Source organism: Diadema antillarum, unplaced genomic scaffold (assembly GCF_040938485.1).
Source record: "Diadema antillarum isolate AM-2024a unplaced genomic scaffold, OU_Dant_1.0 scf00000082, whole genome shotgun sequence".
Classification (NCBI taxonomy): domain Eukaryota; kingdom Metazoa; phylum Echinodermata; class Echinoidea; order Diadematoida; family Diadematidae; genus Diadema; species Diadema antillarum.
Window position 1 is genome coordinate 145,750 of NW_027270971.1, and position 10,648 is coordinate 156,397.

The following is a 10,648-nucleotide window of genomic DNA, read 5'->3' on the forward strand; positions in this document are numbered from 1 at the left end:
TACTTCCAATGCTAACCATGATGCCACTGCAGCTTCATCCCGAACAACCCAGAATACAGCAAGGAAGAGAATTCAGTATGATAGGTCTGAACTCCTTGCCATCAACCATGTTCACCGACGTGTCAGTCCTTCAGTGTGGTCGACTATCAATGAACTCGAGATATCTTCCAAACAGCCAACAAAGAGGGGAAGAAACGGTGGCAAGAAGCGCTCAACTTCCAGGCCCCATGCTGCTTTATGCCCCGAAGAAGGAGGTCTGTCATCAATATGTCGTTTCGCTCTCTGGAATGCACGGTCCATAACATCAAAAACACCGGTAATCTGTGAGTTCATAATCAATCACCATATTAATATTCTAGCATTGACTGAGACTTGGCTGTCGGGTGATGTGAGAGATGATCGAGCTATTGCTGATCTAACTAGCTGCCTCAAGAATTACGATTTCCATCACGCTTCTCGCAAGAGTCGCTTGGGTGGAGGTGTGGGAGTATGCATTGAGAAAGTTTTCAATGTTCACAAGTACGACACAAGACAGTTTACATCATTTGAGTATATTGATCTTCTACTTAGTGCAAAAGAAAAATCATCATTTCGCCTCATGGTGGTCTATCGTCCTCAAAGAACTGAAGCTGGCCGGTCAACTACGCAGGTTTTCTTTGATGAGTTTTCCTCATTTCTTGAACAGATTGCTGTGTATCCAAATCAGCTAATGCTGGCAGGTGATTTCAATTTCCATGTAGATAATCCTTCAGATAGAGATGCATCCTGTTTTCTGGAGATGATCAACTCTGTGAACCTAAAACAGCATGCCACTATACCAACTCACCTCAGGGGGCACACATTGGACCTCCTCCTGACTCGTATGTCTGATAACCTTGTCTCTGAATTGGACTCCACATACTACCTTCCCTCTGACCATTGTGCCCTAATGTGCTCTCTGATGATTGATAAGCCAAAGCAACAGAGGACAGAAGTTACGTTTAGGAAACTTCATAAGATCAATCTTGATGTGTTCCGAGAGGATGTCAGGAGCTCTATGTTATACGCATCTGTCCCTAATGATCTGGAACAACTGGTACAGCTATACAACTCAGTCCTGTCTGAATTACTGGAAGAGCATGCGCCACTGGTTACTCGCTTGATTTTCCCTCGCCCCCATGCTCCATGGTTCAACGAAGACCTTCATAAGCTGAAACAAGATCTCAGACGCCTTGAACGTAGATGGCGGTCAACCAAGTTGGAGGTACACCATCAAATCTTCAGGAAAGCTTGTTGTCACTATAAGAAAGCACTCACGACAAGAAAGAGAGAATATCATCAAGGACAGTTTGAGGACTGTAGCTCTCGTGAGTTGTTCCGGAAATTTGAAAGGATGTTTAAGCCTAAGCCTTCCTTAATTTTACCTAGTGTTGATTCTGTGGCATTACCTGAATATTTTCAGAATTTTTTCGTTGATAAGGTTAGACAAATATCTGATAGTTTGTGTAGCATGAGTACAGATCCCACACCAGCTCCAGACCAGATTTGCAAGAACGTGAATTTCTCTAAGTTCGAAAGAATGAAGATTTATGAAGTACACTTGTAGAGGAAATTATCAAGAAGTCGAGTGCTGCAACATGTAAACTTGATCCAATGCCAACTTCTTTTGTAAAGAAGTGTGTTGTAGAACTTGCTCCATATATCACATGCGTCGTAAATAGATCATTTGAAGAGGGTACATTTCCTAAAAGTCTGAAGGATGTCATTGTTTTTCCCCTCATGAAAGGGTCAAGGTTGGATCCCGAGCAGTTGAAGAATTATCGACCAGTTGCTAATCTTTCATTTCTTGGAAAGATTATAGAGAGAGCTGCAGTTCGGCAGATTCAGCATTATCTTTCTGATAGCAATTTACACTCACCCCTGCAGTCTGCGTACAGACCATTCCACAGTTGTGAAACAGCATTACTCAAAGTGTCAAATGATATTAATCTTTCTCTAGACCATGGCAATGAAACCATACTTGTTCTGCTTGATTTTTCATCGGCATTCGACACCATCAGGCATGATGTTTTACTGCACAGGCTGCAACACAAGTTTGGTATCACATCTCTTGCTTATAAATGGTTTGAATCATACTTGAAGCAGAGAAGGCAGACAGTTGTAATAGAGAAGTTAGAATCATCTGCTCATGTATTAGATATCGGTGTCCCCCAGGGCTCTGTGGTTGGCCCAGTGTTGTTTACCATGTATTCTTCTCCTTTACACGATATTATCATGTCCAACCGAATGTCAGGGATGTGTTATGCTGATGACACTCAGATATACATTTTATTTCAACCTTGTAACATGCAGGATGCAATCTCTCGAGTAGAATGTTGTATCAGAGAGATTAAACTATGGTCAATCCAAAATGGTCTTAAACTGAATGATGAAAAAACTGAGATCTTACACCTTACATCTCGATTTCGCAGAAGAATGGAACTTCCTGCTATAAAGATTGACAGTACTTCCATTGTACCTGGTAAAACAGCCAAAAACCTTGGTGTGATATTCGATCAGAATATGGTCATGGACAAATTTGTTTCAGAGAAATGTAAATCAGCATCCTTCGCTTTATATAAGCTTGGAAAAGTTCGTCAGTTTTTGGATGTTAAGACCACTAAGAAGCTTGTTCAGGCTTTTGTTATATGTCATTTAGACTATTGTAACAGTTTGTTGTATAATATCTCTGACTCACAGTTACATAAACTCCAGGCAATTCATAATGCAGCTGCAAGATTGATCACCCGCACAAAGAAGAATTCTCACATAACCCCCATTTTGAAACAGCTCCATTGGCTTCCTGTTCAGTCACGTATAGTTTTCAAGATACTGTTACTGACTTATCAGTGCCGCCAATCAATGGCACCAGAATATCTCAGTAAGTTCTTGGTCAGGTACGCTCCCTCTCGTAATTTAAGATCAACTCAGAAAAATTTTCTCCAATGTCCTATTATTACGACAAAGTTTTATGGTGAGCGATCTTTTGCCCATGCTGCTCCCACACTGTGGAACGCTGTTCCGTGTTATATAAAAGAAGCTCCCACAGTGTTAAAGTTTAAAACTGCTCTCAAGACATTTCTGTTCAAAAAGTATTATGAATGAGTTTGGTTCTGCATTTATGGTACACATATTGTACACTGCATTTCTTCTTTCTACTTCATCCCTCTCCTTAAAGCGCATAGAGACACCACGGTAGTGATATGCGCTATATAAGCACTGTGTTATATATATATATATATGCATTGCATGCCCTATCTTGAAAATGTTTAGAATCACTGTTCCCAAAGATAAACAGGACCTTAAAGGGGATGGCTAGTAACCGATCAGTGGGAATCAGTGGGAATGCTGAGGGATGATTGTTCCAATCTTTATGGGATTCATTTAAGAGTACATTATGTATCTACTGTTGTGTGAAAATTATTTGCTTCAGAACGGTCTCATATTTAAGTAATGTGCAGATTAATGCCCCGTCACTGACCAGGCACGCTAACCTGGAAACACTAAACTGCACATTTCTTGAATATAAGACCCTTCTGAAGCAAATAATTTTCACACAACAGTAGATATATAATGTACTCTTAAATGAATCCTACTAGGATTGGAACAATCATCCTTCAACATTCCCACTGATTCCCACTGATCAGTTACTAGCCATCCCCTTTAAAGTTTTATATTTGTTTTGCACATTGGAACATTGAAGTTAAATGTAGTGCAATCAATGAAATTGACAATAAAAAAAAAAATGGGGGTGGGGGATGAATTTTTTGTGTGTGTCCATTCTTGTTTCCCCATCAGTGCAAATGTATGAGGGACTTGCAATATGTTGACATCCCCTCTTCCTTTTTACATACACTACTCTCCCCTCAGGTGTGGCTGCAGTAGTTGGAGCAGCTGGGGCAGTTCTGGCCGCAGCGATGTCTTACCTAGCCCTGAGCCACGACTAGCGTCATCCGGATACTGATATGGGATGCAGTCATCCAGCTTCCTTCGTTTGTCCAAGAAATGAGGGGGATCATGCCCGTGTGGGATGCATTCCCATCGATCTTTGGACGCCCTGTGGCGGAGTTGGATTCCACTCTGTCCCTTTGTGCTATTCCGTGGCAGACATGCAGAACAAAAGGAGCCCAGGTTGGAATATTTGGCGAGATAAAGTCTTGTCCTCCAACCGAGAGACTCCAAATTGCCATCATCCTGAGACAGGAAAGTGGGTGAAGGGAATGCTTTGAAAGCCTTGTGATTTGAACTGTCATTTGAGACAGGAAAGTGGGGGAAGGGAATGCTTTGAAAGCCTTGTGATTTGAACTGTGACACTTGCAGAGACAACCTCACAATGTATCTTGCTCCTTCTTGATACAGTAATCCTAATGAGTATTATGTCATTTCATTGTCAGAATTTTTTTATTTTTTTTTTCACTGGGATACACGTGAACTTTGTTGCTTGTTATTGTAAGCATAAATTCCAAAGATTCAATTATATGATATTATTTTAATTCTTATTGCACTCTAAGCATGTACAATTTTTAACCCTATAAAGCCCAAGCTATTTTGACCCCTTCCAGGCCCAAGGGGGGCACATTGTGCCCCCTGCTATATAACTTCTTTATTATACAAATGATGCACAGGATAGAGTGCGTTAGTGTAGGCGTAGTGCACTCGAGGGTATTTACAATTGTGCAACATGCACGAGGCGAAGCCGAGTGCATGTTGCACTACATTGTAAATACCCGAGAGTGAGCTACGCCTACACTAACGCCACGAAATAATCCTGTGCATCATTTGTTTTATAAAATGGGTCAAAAATTCGAAAACTGACATCATTTTTCAGCGTTTTTCACGTACCTTTGTGGGTCAAGACGTCCGAAGATGTTCGTCCCAAACTTTTACGCACGTCGCACTCGCGGAAGTCCCGCACATACAGTATAAGTATAATGGGGGGTTGGGTTTCCGGACACCCGCATGAAAACTTACTTATTTTACATAGAATATGCACCCTTTACCTTAAAGACTTGATATAGACTCCTCATATAGGCCTACTAGACAACATACTCTGAAAACGGCGTGAGAATTAACCTGCTAAATCGTTGGATTTGCTCTTCAAAGTGACTCCATGTACGCGTCCGGTCCCATAACGCCTGGTCTACTGTACTGTACAAAGTGTACGTATAGCTAGTACAGTATACGTACGTACGCCACATATGTTATGCACAAGGGAGGGAAGACAGGCCGGCCGGCCGGCAGCCCGAACTAGAAGTTGTTTACAGGATTGACAGCGCGTACGCGTATGCATGCAATTCATCAAAGGAGCCGCCGCGCGCACAGACGATCGGCAATCTACCATAGGATTACAGGCAGTGCAGTTGTACTGAAGTAAAGGAAGGAGGTGTGTCTCATTTCAGCGCTTCCTATTGGCTACATTCTTGAACCCATTTTATAATATATGATGTATGACCATCATATTTGGCACATGGGTAGAGCAACTCATACTCTACATGACCCAACATTTGAAATTTCCCAAGGTCATCCACAGAGGATGCTATTTACCAAAATATACAGAAATACTTAGGAAATATGCTAAAATAATGTTGTTTTTTTAATTTCTTTATCCCCAGTATATATGTTTTTATATCATATTAATCATTTTCATATTTACCAAAAAGGGAAAGCAAGTCAACCTTCACTATTTGTTATGGTTGAAATTTCTCAAGGTCAACATGTGGGGGCGCTACTCGTTACAATGTAAAGAAATGTATGAAACCTATGATGTATTGCTTGGAATGGGTACATATATTGGTATCACATTTCATATTACAAAATATTGAAATTTTGAGTTTGCAGATTGATAATATGATAAAAAAATGATATTACAGGCAAAGCTTGTGTGAAGATAACACAAAATAAAAGGGTGGTCTTTGGAAAATGCTGTATTTTCGATTATTTCTATTATATCTATTGTTTGATGCCTATGTCATATAAAAAATAAAGGAAATAATACGAAGACCATTTCAGGGTAATTCACAACCATAATTACTTCATATTTTGGTCCTTCAGCAAATTACAGCCAAGAAAACCCCCATTTCATCCATTATTATATTGTTAAGTGAAATTGGAACAGAAAATCATTCAAAATCTGACTGACATGGTTGTCAGTTTACGGTTGCCATGGCAACCAGCAATATCGGACATAGCTAAATTATATATCAAAATGTTTGCAATAAGATTTTAGGAAAAGTCACCAAATTTGGTCGAAATTGAGTAAAGGGTGTAGGAGTGGAAAATGAAAATATGGTAGTGGGGGGAACAATGTGCCCCCCCTTGGGCTTTATAGGGTTAAAAGTAAAAACTCTTTTTCAGAAAACAATTGAAACTCAGCAAGATATTAACATATTTTATGAAATTCATATGAAATATTGAATGTTAGCTGAAAACAAACAAACAAACAAACACACACAATCCTGATGAACCCTTTCCTCCCACAATTCTCCAAGAGCCTTCAATGCTCCCGAATGAGACTGCCTGTTGACAAAAAAACCACAGTTTCTGGTTGGTAATCAGCTCGTTCGAAAACAGTCTTTTAAGTTTTAATATTGTTTTCCCTTGCTGCATTGAACTGCATGTGTTATTGAACATTGCAAAATATTGATTGGACAGGAGATGTGAATAGAATGTGTGCTGATGGGCTTGCAAACTCTATTGTTACACACTGCAAGGGCACCTGAATGAGGTCAGTGACAGACAAAATCTAGTGAGCTCAGTCTCGATTACTATATACGTCGTCATACAAATTTTACATCAAAACAAGTGCACTACTATTGTGGAAAAAGGTTAATCAGACAAATATGGAAATGTGATACATGAAAAGAATAAGTATTTATAGGAAAAACTCTAATCTTGCGATCAAAGTCATTTTTCTGATCAGCATAACAAATTAACATGAATTTAGGCCATGAATGCAGATACTCTTGTCCACATTCTTGGCACTGTGTATACCAGGTTTCTGTTTTTCTAAGAGTTATGCATCAAAGAGCTTTTTTTTGAAATGCTGTCCCGTGGTCATGAAATCCCACAGCGACTTTATGTTATGTTGTACACGTAGTACTTCAATTTTCCAAGTCACTAGTCAACCAAGATGGACCAGGGCATTGCATTATGTTGCAAGATTTAACCTGTGACGAACAAAAGTATTTATGTCCTTTTACTTCCGCGTGACATGCCGTCTGAAATGGACGAAAATTTTAACTGTTGCAGTCTTCCATGGTCGACTCTCCCTGATCTGGTCTTTAGACTGCAGTGTAAGAAAATAAAGGTTCCTTTGCCAGACCTTCTAGTCAGGCCATCAAGGATGCTAATCTGTACATCAGTGGCATACCAAAACACTACACACAGTGTGATTCGGACAACTTGTTCACATATTATGGCCGCATCATTTTTTCCCGCCTCTTTCTGGACCATGCGTGTGGATGCCCCCATGGTGTTGGATTTGTTTGTTTCGACAGGCGCTCAGAGGCCGAGAAGGCCATCAAAGGCCTGAATGGAACCGTCCACATGGAGGGAAGGACCTGCTAGTTTTGAAATTGCCAGCAATCCTGGACAGCACTCCTATAGGTGTTTACAGCAGATGCCCATTACGTATCTCCCCTACGCTTTCCCCTCGGCGGGTTTGAGAAACTTCAACGGCGGGAACACAAAACTTCATAGGACCAATGAGACACATGGCTTACTGCTTCCGGTGGCAGCAAATGGGTACCAAGGGCTGCAGGGCTTCATTGGCAAACTTTTGCCAAAGAACTTCCATGTTCAACTGACCGACCGGCACAGATGTCATCTCCCACATGAAGCTACAAGCCATAACAAACAACGGGCAGGAATGGGGCATCTTTGTGTACAACCTTCCAGCTGACTACGAGGATGGTCTGCTGTGGCAGTTATTTGGGCCATACGGCGCTGTCACCAATATTAAAGTTGTCTGAGAACAGCCAAACCAGAGGTGCAAAAGTTTTGGATTTATCAACAAAATATATTCATTATATATTCAGAATAGATTCATTCTTTTCGTATTCATCCATTATGATAACCCTTCCTCTGTCAGAGAAATTACAACTTTTCTTTTTCTTTTCCTCCATGGCCATAACTCACAGATGTGTGGTGGATGGAGGGGTCGATCAGTGATGATTCGATATTTTCCTGTGTTCGAGAAAGAAATTACCTTTTAACATGCAAGTCTCCATAAACACTTCCTCGCAGTAAACATGAATCTTAGTATGGACGATTCTTCTTGTGGGCGTATCTAATGTCTGAAAAAAAAAAAAAAAATTATTTGAATATTATATGTCACATGTTTGTACATAATCATTTAACCATGCACTCCAGGTCTAAAGTGATGTTGAAGGTACCATGAAAAGGTACAAGTACTACGTAAACCCATCACTTCATCGGAGAAGAATACTTGTGAGAAATAATTAAAAAGAGAATAATACCAAATAAATAAATAATTAAAAAATTATGACTGAGTATCTCTATATTTGCATGTAAATTCACAGTATGAACTTGTTACATTAAGAGCTTGTCTCGCCCTATACTCTTCATCACTTCATCTGAGATGGACACTTGTGAAAAATGCTTTAAAAAAACCAAGATGAATAATACAACATTATAGACTGAACATCTCTATAATTACATGTCAACTCACAGTATGAACTTGTTACATTTAGAGCTTGTTTCGCCCTATGCTCTTCATGTTGCTTTGCCAGGATTTGCAAATGTTTCATATATGTAAAAGCACAAATTCTCTGCAGAAGTAATAGTCCTTTGTGGGTATTTTAGGCATGGATGTTTCCTATCCCGTATCTACTGTGGTTACAATGACTTCAGGAGGGGATTCCAGTAGTTTTCTCCGTATTTTTCTGCAAGGTATCTCTTGCTTCTACATGTCCCTCGTATTCTTCTTATCCATGATATGACTTACAGCCGCACTCTTGATATCTGTGATGCAATGGTCGGGCCAGGGTCGATGTTCGACTTGCTGCATTTCTGACAGGGCTGATTGCTAGGGAAAAGAAAGGAAAAACAGTGAGGTGATTTCCACTGAAGTTTTAAACATAAATTTAAGCTTAGATTTAGGGGAACCAAAACAAGCAAAACGAAGCATGATATCTCAACTTGTAAGAAAAATGATGGAGGAATTTTTTTTTTCAGCAAAAAGCTATAAAGCATGTGCATTTTACTTCGGCATGTCCCCTTTCCTCTGCCAGGCCTGCCCCTGCTTAGGCGTGCATAAGCTGATGGAGTTGAAGACTTCCAGCTGACTGCAAGGATGGTCTGCTTTGGCAGTTATTCGGGTCATACGTGTATGGCACTTTCAGCGATGATAAAGTTGTCTGTGACCAGCCAAACAGAGGTGCAAAAGCTATGGATTTGTCAACATGCTTAACTATACGACAAAGCACTGAGTGCCATCCAGGCCCTGAACGGATACAAGCTTAATGGAAAGCACACTCTTCAAGTTAGTTTCAAAAGCAACATGCAAAAGTCATACTATAGATTCTAATCAACGGAAAGAAGATGTTGGTAATGTGAGGGGAAAGAGCCTGCAACAACTTGGGCATTGTGAGGGACATTGAACAAGCTGCAAGGATTTTTTTTAATCCTGGAGAGTGAAATCTCATGACGCAAATCTCTCGTTTGAAGAGGCTACACCCCCGTAAATAATGCCAGTGTATATCTTGGCAATCAATGACTTAAAGTCAAAGATATAAAACACCTGTTTCTTGACCCTGGCCTAATCTAAGCATCAGTCAGCGCCACGGGGGCGGGGGGGGGGGGGGGGGGGGGGGGGGCACCGCGAGAGGAGGAGATTGTTTTGGTTTTGGCATGGGCTATGTAGCTCCATGGTGCGTGTGTGTGTGTACGTGTGTGTGTGTGTGAGTGTAGACATTCAGCGTATGCAGACAGAGCATGCCTGTACTGCAGTGACCGGAACTATTGTCATTCCATTTGTGACCCTGCACCTCAAAACAAACAAAAAGTCGCCAGACATGAATTTTTAGTTAAGGCCATATTCTGAAAGAGCAGACTTTAAGCTTTAAAATGATGTATAACTCAAATCAAATGGACTCTCCTAACCTATCTAAATATTGGAAAGAAAGCACTAACTCAGGAAAAGTGTGAACTGAGAAAAGAGGCTCTGAAGTACAGTGTGTATTCAAGCGCTTAATCTTTACCAAACCATCCTGGCTGTGCGATGAATGGGACAAAAAACAGGAAGTAAACCACCAGAGTAACAACAATGAAGGGATTATCAGATTAAACCGAAATTGGCCATGCCTCATTAACACATTCTGTCCATAATTAATGCTAACTTCCAAAGCAGTAGCATCATCCTTTCAAAAGTTATTAGAGTTGAAAGTGAAGAGTGTGTACAAGGTTTTTTTAGAAATGAAAAAGGGATTCTAAAGACACACCTAATCACACTATTCTACCAAAAATGTTCGAGATAAACTGCTAAAAAAACACACTTTCCTGCCCGTTTTATGATACCAAATTTTAGCATAATTTAAAAGAAGATCCGCTCTTTTAGAAAATATTAAAAAGTCAAGTTCGGCTAGGTTGACCCATTTCACTTATTGTCAGT

At 40.3% G+C, this 10,648-nt stretch overlaps 1 pseudogene; it reads left to right on the forward strand.

Annotated features, from left to right (window-relative positions):
- The first annotated feature begins 4,035 nt into the window (after window positions 1–4,035).
- On the forward strand, window positions 4,036–8,294 carry LOC139717780 (ELAV-like protein 4; annotated as a pseudogene).
- Window positions 8,295–10,648: the final 2,354 nt, after the last annotated feature.